This window comes from Chelonia mydas, chromosome 8 (genome assembly GCF_015237465.2).
Source record: "Chelonia mydas isolate rCheMyd1 chromosome 8, rCheMyd1.pri.v2, whole genome shotgun sequence".
Classification (NCBI taxonomy): domain Eukaryota; kingdom Metazoa; phylum Chordata; order Testudines; family Cheloniidae; genus Chelonia; species Chelonia mydas.
Window position 1 is genome coordinate 86,039,348 of NC_057854.1, and position 11,741 is coordinate 86,051,088.

The 11,741-nt window shown below is 41.1% G+C and overlaps 1 long non-coding RNA gene across 1 annotated transcript; it reads right to left on the bottom strand.

Annotated features, from left to right (window-relative positions):
- Positions 1 to 3,268: 3,268 nt before the first annotated feature.
- On the bottom strand, positions 3,269 to 11,467 carry LOC122461531. Its single transcript, XR_006283474.1, has 3 exons — positions 11,417 to 11,467; positions 5,415 to 5,502; positions 3,269 to 3,802 (listed from the first exon to the last, which is right to left on the bottom strand). It is a non-coding gene; the product is annotated as an uncharacterized LOC122461531 (long non-coding RNA).
- Positions 11,468 to 11,741: the final 274 nt, after the last annotated feature.

Consider the following 11,741-nt stretch of genomic DNA (forward strand, 5'->3'; position numbering starts at 1 on the left):
TTTTCAATATTGTCAAATACAACAGTGAAAATTAATCTTAATACATTAAAGAGTAAGTTAGATCCTAGTGCAAGATAACTTGACCTTCCTAGTTTGGAAAGGACTGCTCCAGGCCAACACCTAAACTGGCACTCATCTCCCCAGGGAGGGTGGGGAAAGAACAGACTGGACAGGGCTCCTTCCTTCAAAGGGCATAGGAGAGGTCATGTTCCCCTGTACTTCCAGAGGCACTATGTCTGGATAGGGATAATGAACCCAAGAGCTCCTTTGGGGTGGTCTGACTCTGTACTGCCTCTACCTGGGTCTTAAAGCTTCTATGTAGCCTTATTACACAATGATTATTACTAAATTTTAAAACAAATGCCTAATTAGAAACTTGTATTTAAAGACCTGATCCGAAGCTCCTGGACTCCAAATGGAGTCTTTCCACTGACTTCAAGGGGCTTTGCACCAGGCCCTAATTCATCACTTATGTCCACAGCGATTCTGTACTGTGGAAAGGCTCATATGGAAAAGGAAACAGTGATCGCCATCTAAGTTCTCTCTAAACTGCATGGCAGATTAAAAGAGGCTGCACAGGAGCGCAGCGGGGAGAGGCGTCTCTCCCCCAACCCCAGAGCTGCTGCGGCGGGGAGAGGCACCTCTCCCCCGGCCCCAGGCTTCTGCAGCAAGAAAGGGCTGGGGGGAGTCCTCTCTCCCCGGGGCAGCCTGCAGCCAAAACCTCTCATCCCCGGCCCCACCTCAGAGCCCGTACCCCCAGCCACAGCCTACATGCCCCCCCCCACACACCAACCCTCTGCCCTAGCCCTGAGCCCCCTCCCACACCCCAAGCCCCTCATTCCCGGCCCCACCCCAGAGCTTGCACCCCCAACCAGAGCCCTCAGCCCCCTCCCCCACACTCCAACCCTCTGCCCCAGCCCTGAGCCGCTTCCCACACGCCAAACCCCTGGGCCCCACCCCCGCCACACATCACCTCCATACTGGTGCACATAACAAAATTCATTCTGCATATGGATGTAAAAAATTAGAGGGAACACTGATTGCCATTAAGCGTAACAGGAAACGATACTCTAGATCGCAAGTTCCCAGTCTGTACTTCCCATACCACTAGTTGTATATGCTCTTGATGTTCCAGCAATTCACTTCACAACCATTTTTGAAGGTGGTGGTACAGGATCCAATAAAGTTTGGCATAAAACTTTAAAGACAGAAGATAAAGTGGTATTTTCATTGCTAAAACCTGAAGAATTGAGTCTCATTAAGATTCAAGGAACACGTTTTTCAGTTTGTGCTCAAGGGAGACTTTTGTCTATTCTTAGAGAAGCGGAAGGAACATTACTGTCACAACAAGTAACGAAGGAGCTAAAAAAAGAGCTGAGGATGACTTCATTTGGATTTTACTTACACATGGTGTTTATCTCATAAAAGCATTCGGTCTCCTCTGACAACCTGTAGGCGTGACTTTCAAAAGGTGCACATTATATGCAGGTTAAAAAAAAACTTAAATAATCAAATAAGTATTTGGAATTCAGAAAACTGGTATTTAATGGAAGACATTGGATAAAATCCCACATCACATACCACAGCAACAGAATTTAAATTCTGCTGCAAATAGGATTTTAATTATTCTACAAATTTGCACATTCAGAAAAGTTCTCTCATGTCCTTTTGTAACAGAAAAAGAACACTGAATATAAACCAAGAATTCTAAAACACAAAACAGACATTCTTTATAAATTACCTTTGATTGATCTTTATCTGGGGGCATCCAGGCAAGAAAAGGAGGACTGGACAGCAATTTTAACCAATGTTATATTCTCTCCTCTCTGCAGCTGTACAGTCTAAATCTTCAAGAGTTGGGAAAACTAACATTTGATATCTTAAAACTGGGCTTTGCACAAAATTAGAGCAAATATTAAAGTAGAACCTCAGTTACGAACACCTTTGGAACGGAGGTTGTTCGTAACTCTGAACAAAACCTTATGGCTGTTCTTTCAAAAGTTTACAACTGAACATTGACTTAATGTAGCTTTGAAACTTTATGGAGAAAAAATTCTGCTTTCCTTTTTTTTTTTTAAGTAGTAGTTCATGTTGAACACAGTACTGTACTGATTTGGTTTTTTGTTTTGGTCTCTGCTGCTGCCTGATTGTGTACTTCTGGTTCCAAATGACATGTACGGTCAGTTCATAACTCTGATGTTTAACTTTGAGGTTCCACTGTACATGCATTGATTAGATGAATGCAATATGGAAGCTGTACAAACATTACTGTTCCCACTGATGAAAACCAATTATACTCAGCCTCTAATTCCTGAGTGGATTAAAATCTAAATGTGATGTACATCACCACCACTAAGCTGTCTTTAACGCATTTAACATGATGCAAGGATAAATACCATCAGCATTGCCTTCAGCATCCTATAAGGATTTGTAACAAGCTATAATTACTCACCTAATGCACTTTACAAGCAACTACTCTTTCAAATATCGTATCATAAGGTATACGAGTGCTTCCCAATGCCAAAGGAATATCTCAGGGCTTTGAAAACAAATATCAGAATACAAATACATTACTGAGAGCAAAGCAAACCCAAAACAGAGCATATCTGGAAGCATCCTGTGTCTCTTGCCTGCACTTCTATTTTGCAAAGTTCAAATTTAAATTGATCCTAATGTGTGCGTAGGAAATTCAGCGTCAGACCGCAACTGCTATTTTATTCCCAACCTGAAAGATACATAATTTAGTCTGTGCAGCAGATTTGTGACAGGCTCATATAATGCATTACAGTAAGCAGGACAGAAATGAAACCTCATTTGGATTTGCAGAAAAGCATGAGAAGTGATCCCATTATTTTTTAAAAACAGACAACAATGTCATATGCGTAACTCAAACTATGGGCCACAGAACAAGTCAATATAATTCACAGGACAATTTTTTTGAGAGGAAGTCTCTAGACACCATTTTGTCTTCTGCTACTGTACAGATATCGGACTACAATGGCAGTTCCACGTACAGAATGAAGGTAAGCTAGGACTGCAAATGTAACTGAGTGAAATTCTGGTCCCCATTGAAAACAATGGCAAATCTTCTATTGACTTCACCAAAGCCAGGATTTGACCCCATATAAGAGAATACGTATATTTCAAGAATCTAGTCACTAGCGGACAAACAGCAAATACATTTTGTTTCAGTGCCCTATATGACAGCCTGATATATTGATGTGATGTCACACAACCATATATAGGCAACAACTTAAACAATGCATTGAGTTCCAGGTTTCAGTAGTTTATTAGTGTTTTACTGCTCATTCAATAGTAGATATAGTTTGAACCATCTTCAACAGCAGATCATTAAACATGTTTATCAATTTTCTCAAGATTTTCAGCAATATTTAAAGCTCACACTATAACTGGGAGATGAACACCTTTTTAGCATGTAAACCTCTGTCAACTGGATTTCAGACACTTAGTGCACTTTGCATGCTTATTGTTATACTTCATGGTATTATATCTTAACTAGGGGAGGAGATAAACATAAGCAGCACTACAGAAGTGGCCTGTGATCGTCTCCCTCAGAGCAACAGTGATTAGGATCTGACAGATTGACTCTCACTATCAAAGCACTCTGTGATGATTTATATAAATGAAATTGTATAAGAACATATCGCACTGCACAGTTTGCTATGAAATAGGCAATCCATGGGCAAATCTGACAGGAGCGGATGTTTCTAACAGCTGCTGATTGATCTCAGATATGAGAACTAACCATACAGACTCCATAGTGTCATGATCCATGTTAGCCCTAAAACAGAGGAGAAGGGGATATAAACTTCCTGGTAATAGAGGTTCATTTAATCCCTTATACAAGAACAACAAGAGCATTTTACACTTTGTAGCCTCTTTCAGATTCCAAAGCTGTTTACAAGCTACATACACACCCACACCCTGAAAGTAAAGTAAAGTAAAGGGCAGGCACTGAACTGCAACAGCACACTGCTCAACAGAGGAGGGGAGGGACATTTTAGTTGAAAACAACTGCAAATTCCTGCTCTCCTGAAAATAGCCAGGAGTTTTTTTAGGGTGGTTTGTGTGATGGTTACAAGATTACTACTCCGGCAGCATCTGAGTCCTCAGGTCTCACTGATCCTAGTACATTTGGTTTAGGTATCAGCATGTTAAAGAGACTACACTAGTCGTGGTGGGTTGATGATCTTCTGGTGACACATGTAGACATCGCTACCATAACCACACCTTTGTCACCCTGCCTGGATTACTGAATTAGGTTACATGTGGGACTAAACTTGAAGCCTCAGGTAGCAGACAATGCAGTAACTGAATGCTTGGTTGTGTACCTCGCAGTCCCATGATCTGCACTGGCTTCCAGTTCATTTCCACAGGCAATTTCAGGTAACAGTGCTGAACTATAAATAATTTGGTTCCTGGCTACATGGGAGACTACTCTTCTTGTGTCATTTTATGGCAGCTGAGCTATTCAAAATTATAGTCTCCTGGATTAGATGGAAGGGGTGATGCGGTAAAAATAATTTAGATTTTCAGTGAAGGGGCCCTTGATTCTGGAACTTGTTTTCTCCCTTAGTAGATCAATATGAGACCTTCAGCTAAAGCTTCAGGGCCTGACTGGTCCATCAAGATTTAGAGGAAGGGTAAATTAATGAAAGGTGTACGGAATGGTCGGGGGGGCGGTAGTTAACAAAGTTCTGCTTGTCTGATTGGATGTATAAGGTTTGTGAATGTTAATGTGCCTGTGCCTAGCATAAGGAACTGACTATTTTAAACAGTATATAAATAACCAATTTTTTTTGTGCTCCATGATTTAGCTATCAGTACCACTTGTGGGATTGTAGAGCGATGAAAATGGAACTCAAACTGTTGTGGTCAACACGTAATTGCCTTTAGAACTATGGTAAAAATAAATAAAATGTATGCTCTACTGTTCTTCCTGTTATGGGCAGGCCCTGAGTTTCTGGAGCAACTGTGAATCATGTGCAGTGGCAAATTCCTGACCACTGGGAATGCAAGCAGTGTACAGTGCAGACTCTGATATATACTGTTCACACACCATATTTGATATAACCAGCAAAAGCCAAGCAAATCTAGGAAGGCACCAGGCCCAAACTATAAAAGAAGTTTTTAAAGTTTTGGTGTATCTAACACTTTCTTCTCTGACTTGCAGGTCCCATTAGCTCCCTCTTCATGACATATGGGAAGTGTTGCCAGCCTCACTCAGAGACAAGCTGCGTTGACTGCTGGCAGCACTGTTTTTAGATTTCCAGAATAAACCAACCCAAGAGAGGCTGGAAAACAACTCCCAAAATAGCAGTATTGACAGAACACTCCATCTAGTCAATAACCCTGGCAGTCAGTGACGGTATGCTGAGCAAACAAGTACTCACATTAATTACCAGCGAGGTAGATCCACCCTTGCAAACTCCCTGATGGATTCTCGCTGGCTCTGACTGACTCATACCCTGCTGCTTGGAGCTGGAAGAAACATTCTTGATTAGCCAGTTTTCATTCTTTTCATGGTGAACATGCAGCAGCTTAATTCAGTGTTACTCTCCGCCAATGCTACTATCCATAGGCCTGGCAACTCCAGCTACTAATTGAACAAGATCCCTTAACTGAGCAGCTTCTGAAATAAGGACAAGCTTTTTTTCTAAGCTAAACATTTCTAGAACCACTACAGATGGGTAGTTTACCCCATCTATGAATGAAAGCCAGATGGTGTGTGGGCAGGAAAATAATTGCCATACCTGCTGGTTGGTGCATATACTCTGTCTTTAATAAATATGTCATTAGGACTGGAATGGCCACACTACTGTATAAACAATCCCAGCTGGGTGTATGTGCAGTTATGTGGACAAACTGGCACCACTAAGTACAGATAGACACAGAGCTGCAAGGAACATGGCTAAAATAAATATCTGCAGCCCTGCAAAATGTGGACAATCTAGCATGAAGGTTGTACCACATACAGAAGAATTCACAGAAGCTTAACTAAAGAGAATATTGTGCATGCAGATTTCTAATACGCCCACATTAGAGATATGCCAGTAAGTTTAATCAAATACTTTTCTGACTGCCTGCACGACTGTGATACCTAAAGCTGCTAGAATCATTTATAGACATACGTAGGAGGAATTCTTTTTTGTAATGCTACATTTCTTATTCTCCCACCAGAAGTCTAGGTTTGCTGTGTAGAAGAGGCCACTGCTACCACTCCCAAACATTCAACGCCAACTGACCATAAACAAGAACTCTCCTAGGTATTTTCCAAATTAATGTTTCAGTAATGACCATAGCACGGATGTACCAGAAAATGAATTAGCTGCCAATAACTTCAAGTTACAGAACAATATAATTTTGCCCTAGTTTCCTCTGAGCTCCACATGGTGGATCTCAGCTGTATGTAGAGCTCCCACTGAATTTTGTTGCTATAGTAATACCACCCAACAGCTTAGGAAAAGAAATGAAGAACACCATATCCAATCATAACTACAATGTTTTCTGCATTTTCTTGGAGATTTCTGTAGCTCCTCTTTTTTTATTTCATGTCATTTAAACATTTCAGTCAAATTCAAGACAATCACGATGAATCAAAAAATGTGATTTAATCAGTGTTAAGAAATGTCAACTATTATGCATTATTTGTATTGCAGTAGTGCTTGGGGACTCCAGTCAAGGACCAGGACTGCATGGTGCTAGGCACTGTACAAACACCTAACAAAAAGATGGTCCCTGCTCTAAAAAAACTAAAGATATTCTGCTGAAAGCTTTATGTTTTGATTATCCTTTGCCTGCTTTTCACAATAGAAGTCAAAGACAATCCCAAATATTACACCCTTCCTCTCATAACTGGAGTTATGTAGAAAGTACAGTGAAATTACAACACTGGTTTGCACTCTTGGGCTTCTTTCACTTGGCGATTTCCTGTATAGCTTTGTTAGTCCTGTAGTTCGCAGTACAGAAAAAGTTCTAAGGCTGAGAAATCCTAAAAGAAAGGCATTCTCCCTGTTTTGCTACTAATGTCTTTGGATTTCTAAAAGTATGACAAGAAATAGTGACTGATGTTTTATCTCTGACCAGGATTATTTTAATTGGCAAATGCTGGCACAAACATAACAGTAAGTGAGACCCATCAAGATAGCTTTTCCAAATCTCTGACAAAACGACGTGTGAGAAAACACTAACAATCTCCCATTGCCTTGCTAGCAAAGTCCAATATTCCTATTGATGAACAAAATATAAACCTTGGATTAAATGATTCTTTCTGAGCGCCAAGCAGACTGTTATGTGTGTGTATATATGTATATGTGTGTGTGTATGTGTATATATATATATATATATATATATATAAATATAAATGCTAAACTGGCCAAAATGTTTATTTCAAGATTTAATGTTTGAACACTAGTAGCATTTACAATACTGACCACTATTTATAAACAGAGATTGAGAGCAGATCAGAATCATTAGGTACTTACAAAATGAAATCAGTTTTGAGAAAGTATTCAACTTCATGTAACACCTGTATAGTCCCCTCTGAGTTCTTTGCCTCTAACTTCCTCTCCAAGCAAGTAAAGGATGTTTTTGATCTGCCACAGATGGCCAGTGTCCCAACTGGGGGAAATGGCCTACTGCTAAGGAACAAACTCAGTCGTGACGTACACAGGTGCAAAGTCTAATGAAGTCAATGCTTCAGCCTAAGATTCTCAAATTCTCCTCCTCACTAACTTTCTCTGATCTAGTCAATGTCACATCAATTTGACTTTACTTTCACTAAATTGGGTTAGCACTGTCATGGCAACTATTTAAAACCCATGATTCAGGCTGCAAAAAGTCACGAGACAGTCTTACATCATAAGATTTTTAAACATGAGAATGGCCATACTGGGTTAGACCAATGGTCCATCTAGCCCAGTATCCTCTCTAACAGTGGCCGACGGCAGATGCTTCAAAAGGGAATGAATAGGACAGAACAATCAAGTGACCCATCCCCTGTAGTTCAGTCCCAGCATCTGACAGTCAGAGCCTTAGGGACAACCAGAGCATGGGGTAGCATCCGTGACCACCTTGGCTAATAGCCACTGATAGGTCTATCCTCCATGAAAATAATCTAATAATATGAACTCCAGGAGCTGGAGCTTTAAGAAAAACACGAAATATCATGAGACTTGTTATAAAATCTTATCACTGGAACCATAGCTAGTCCAATGTCTTCTTCCTCTTTGTCTTTTAATTCTTCAGAACACTAAGATCCCTCAAATCCTCAGGCCCAAATATATAGCATGTCAACCCTAGGGTGACAATCCATATGTAATCCATGCCTGCTTGGTGGCACTCTGTCCCCATCTAGTGGCAGTTATACCAGGTAGAGATTGATGAGACTGCTACAGCTATGGCTAAGAGACATGCATCTTTTGGCTCATTAATTAAGCTCCAGAGATCTCAGGTTTGATTCCAGCCACTGCTGCCAACCAACGTCTGTTGGCATTGCACATATAGATACCTACAGCGTTGTTCTTTCCCTAGCTCTTGACAAACTTGCTCTCCTACAGTTTTGTAACTGCTCCTGCATCACATATTCATCCGAAGAACCAGTTTATTAATTCATCGCCATAGTTACTAGCATCTCATAGTGCTGATTCTGGACTACTGACTCCTTGCTCCATCCCAATGCTTGCTCTTTTTCTTCTGTCCCTTTTGCCAGTAAGTGCTATGAAGAGTTTGTTTTCCAAAACAAAACCAGAAAGAGGCATGTTTCATCTTCCTTTTACACACCTACAAAATGGCACTTTCCCCTGACACCTTTGGCAAAGACATCTGTAGTCTTATTACATCTGTGAGTGAAAGCAAATCCTCTGCAAAGCTGCTGCAAACTTCTTTAGCAATCACCATTCTTTTCAACCTATGAACCCCCCCTGAATTTTTTCCTCCTGCTTTCACCAAATCCCTTTTGGGGAAAGAGTTGCGGGGGAGGTCACTCGAACCTTCTTATCATGTGGTATGTATTAGTCTGATCACCAACATGAGCTTTTTTTTGAGAGGGCACGAACAAAATTTGGGGTATAAGATGAAATTGCTACAACAACTTCCAGAAAGCCTATCAAGTGTGCTGCTGGTGATAAAACCATACTTAGTGCTTACATAGAATTTTACAAACTAATGGTAATTAATCCTCCCAAATCCCCTGTTAAGTAATTTCCATACCAATTTTATAGACAGGAAAACTGAGACAGCTCTTTAAAGACTTAACCCTGGTCAAAAAGCAGCAGCAGATGAGGGATTAGAACTCCAGAGGGTTGTGGGCTCCCTTCCTCATGATTTAGAGGACTGAATATAAGGCCTCTCAATCTCTATTAATATGCATAATATAAGAACATAAGAATGACCATGATAGGTCAGAACCAAAGGTCCATCTAGCCCAGTATCCTGTCTTCCGACAGTGGCCAATGCCACGTGCCCCAGAGGGAATGAACAGAACAAGTAATCATCAAGTGATGAATTCCCTGTCCCTCATTCTCAGCTTCTGGCAAACAGAAGCTAGGGACACCATCCTGGCCCACTCTGGCTAATATCCATTGATGGGCCTATCCTCCATGAATTTATCTAGTTCTTTTTTTGAACCTTGTTTAGTCTTCAGCTTAGCACATGCAACATTATAGCCACAAAACCCTAGGACAAGTCAATGACAGCTTTATCTTTTTCATTTGGCAAATTAGCTCAGTTTATTCGTGTAACTGAGCAGTCTCTGAAGGATGCCATTCTACATCCTTTGACAGCCATCTTAACCTCTATCTACTGAGAAAGTCAAGTTGAACTACTGAACTTTGTCATTATAGCCCACTCTCTAAATTGTTACTCTTAAGTTTCTGTAACATAAATTAATCCCTGAACAGCTTCTATATTGAATGAAACATCAGCAGTCCACCAGGTGCCATGGACTAACAGCGGAGAAAGAGTTAATTTTTCTTGCCTTCATCTATTCTGTTTCCTGCAAGACATTTCTCTCACTAATCAGTTATCAGTGAGGTTATTGCCCACTTTTTGCTTTGTTTTCTTTTTGCTGCAGAAGGTGATCTGCATGCACATGCAACCAAACCCTTTGTTGGGGGATCTTTATACCCCATGATTTCTGACCCAATAGACTCTTATTCAAACTTGCATTTGTTCTATTTCAGGGGTTCTCAAACTGGGGGTCAGGACCCCTCAGGGTGTCACGAGGTTATTATATGGGGGGTTGCAAGCTGTCAGCCTGTATCCCAAACCCCGCTTTGCATCCAGCATTTATAATGGTGTTAAATATATAAAAAAGTGTTCTTAATTTATAAGGGGGAAGGGTCGCACTCAGACGCTTGCTATGTGAAGGGGGTCACCAGTACAAAAGTTTGAGAACCACTGTTCTATTTCTTTTAACAAACTGTGGAGCAATCTGCTTTCAAGAGTAATCTCAATACATTTTGACAAGTGCAACTTTTGTCCACACACAGGTTTAATTTCCAATATCAACAAGGCGCCACAAATTACTCATGAATAATCTCACAGAACAACAATTTACAGAAATGTGGTGAATAATTCTGAGTAATGAAACCAAGCAATAAAATCACAATCTTTTGTGGATAATTTGTGAATCAACAGGAGGCAAAAATCATTGATTTAAAATGTTTGTTATGAATTATTCATCCACCTCATCTCCATTCACCTTTTTAATAGCGTCTTCAAAAAAAAAAAATGTGAAAGATAAAACTGGCAACTGCTTAAATCTTCAGATCTTTCCCCTATATTAGAAAAAAGATTAGGAATAAAAACACATTCCAAGATAGATCCTTTACTTCTCTCTCTTTTTGGGCAATCAAATATTCTCCACACACTAGCTTTTTCAGACTCCTTGTAGATTATTCTTCTCTTTCTTCAAGGGACTTCAGCAGTCACTTCAATCTTTTTTGAACTTTGCCTAATTTAAATATTTCTCCTGTGACAAAGTCCCAAGCCTGTATTGGTGTGTCCCGCGCTTCTGGGCGGTTTCAGTGGCTTCAGAAACTCGATAAGGCCCCAATGTGACCTCCCTTTCTCAGTGTAGCAGCAAGAGTCACAGCCTAGTGAGTTACTTTCATCACCAGCCAGCATGGAGGATGGGAAGCGGGAATACCCCCCGTCTCTGTTGCTCCATAGAGCTCAGTAGGCGCAGTTCAGCCTCCTGCCTGGACTGAGTCCTGCTTCCCTTCTCCAGGGGATCTCGGGGGGGCGGGGGAAACCAGGCCCACCCTCTACTCTGGGTTCCAGCCCAGGGACCCTAATGGTAGCAGCTGTTGGTGGGTTTTCCTTCACCACTGATGCCGCTTCGATTCCCTGGGCCACTTCCCCCATGGTCCCCTTTTCCTAGCTTCACCCTTACCTCAGGATTCAGCAATACTTCCTCTCCTCCAGCTCCTTTCACCTCAACCTCCAGGAGGGCACTGGAAGGAGAGCTTTTAAACAGTATAAGTGGGACCTTGATTGGTTCCAGCTGTCTCCATTAGCCTAACGGTCTTAACTGGTTAATTGGCGTCAGGTGTCTTAATTGGCCTAGAGTAGCCTTTGTTTGGCTACCCAGGGAACAAGAGCCTGCTCATTCTGAAGGCTGATATACCTGCCTTCCAGCACTCTCTTATATTCTTCTGGTCTGAATCTGTCACACTCCATATATAAAGATTTAATAATTATGAGCAGGTATTAAAAAA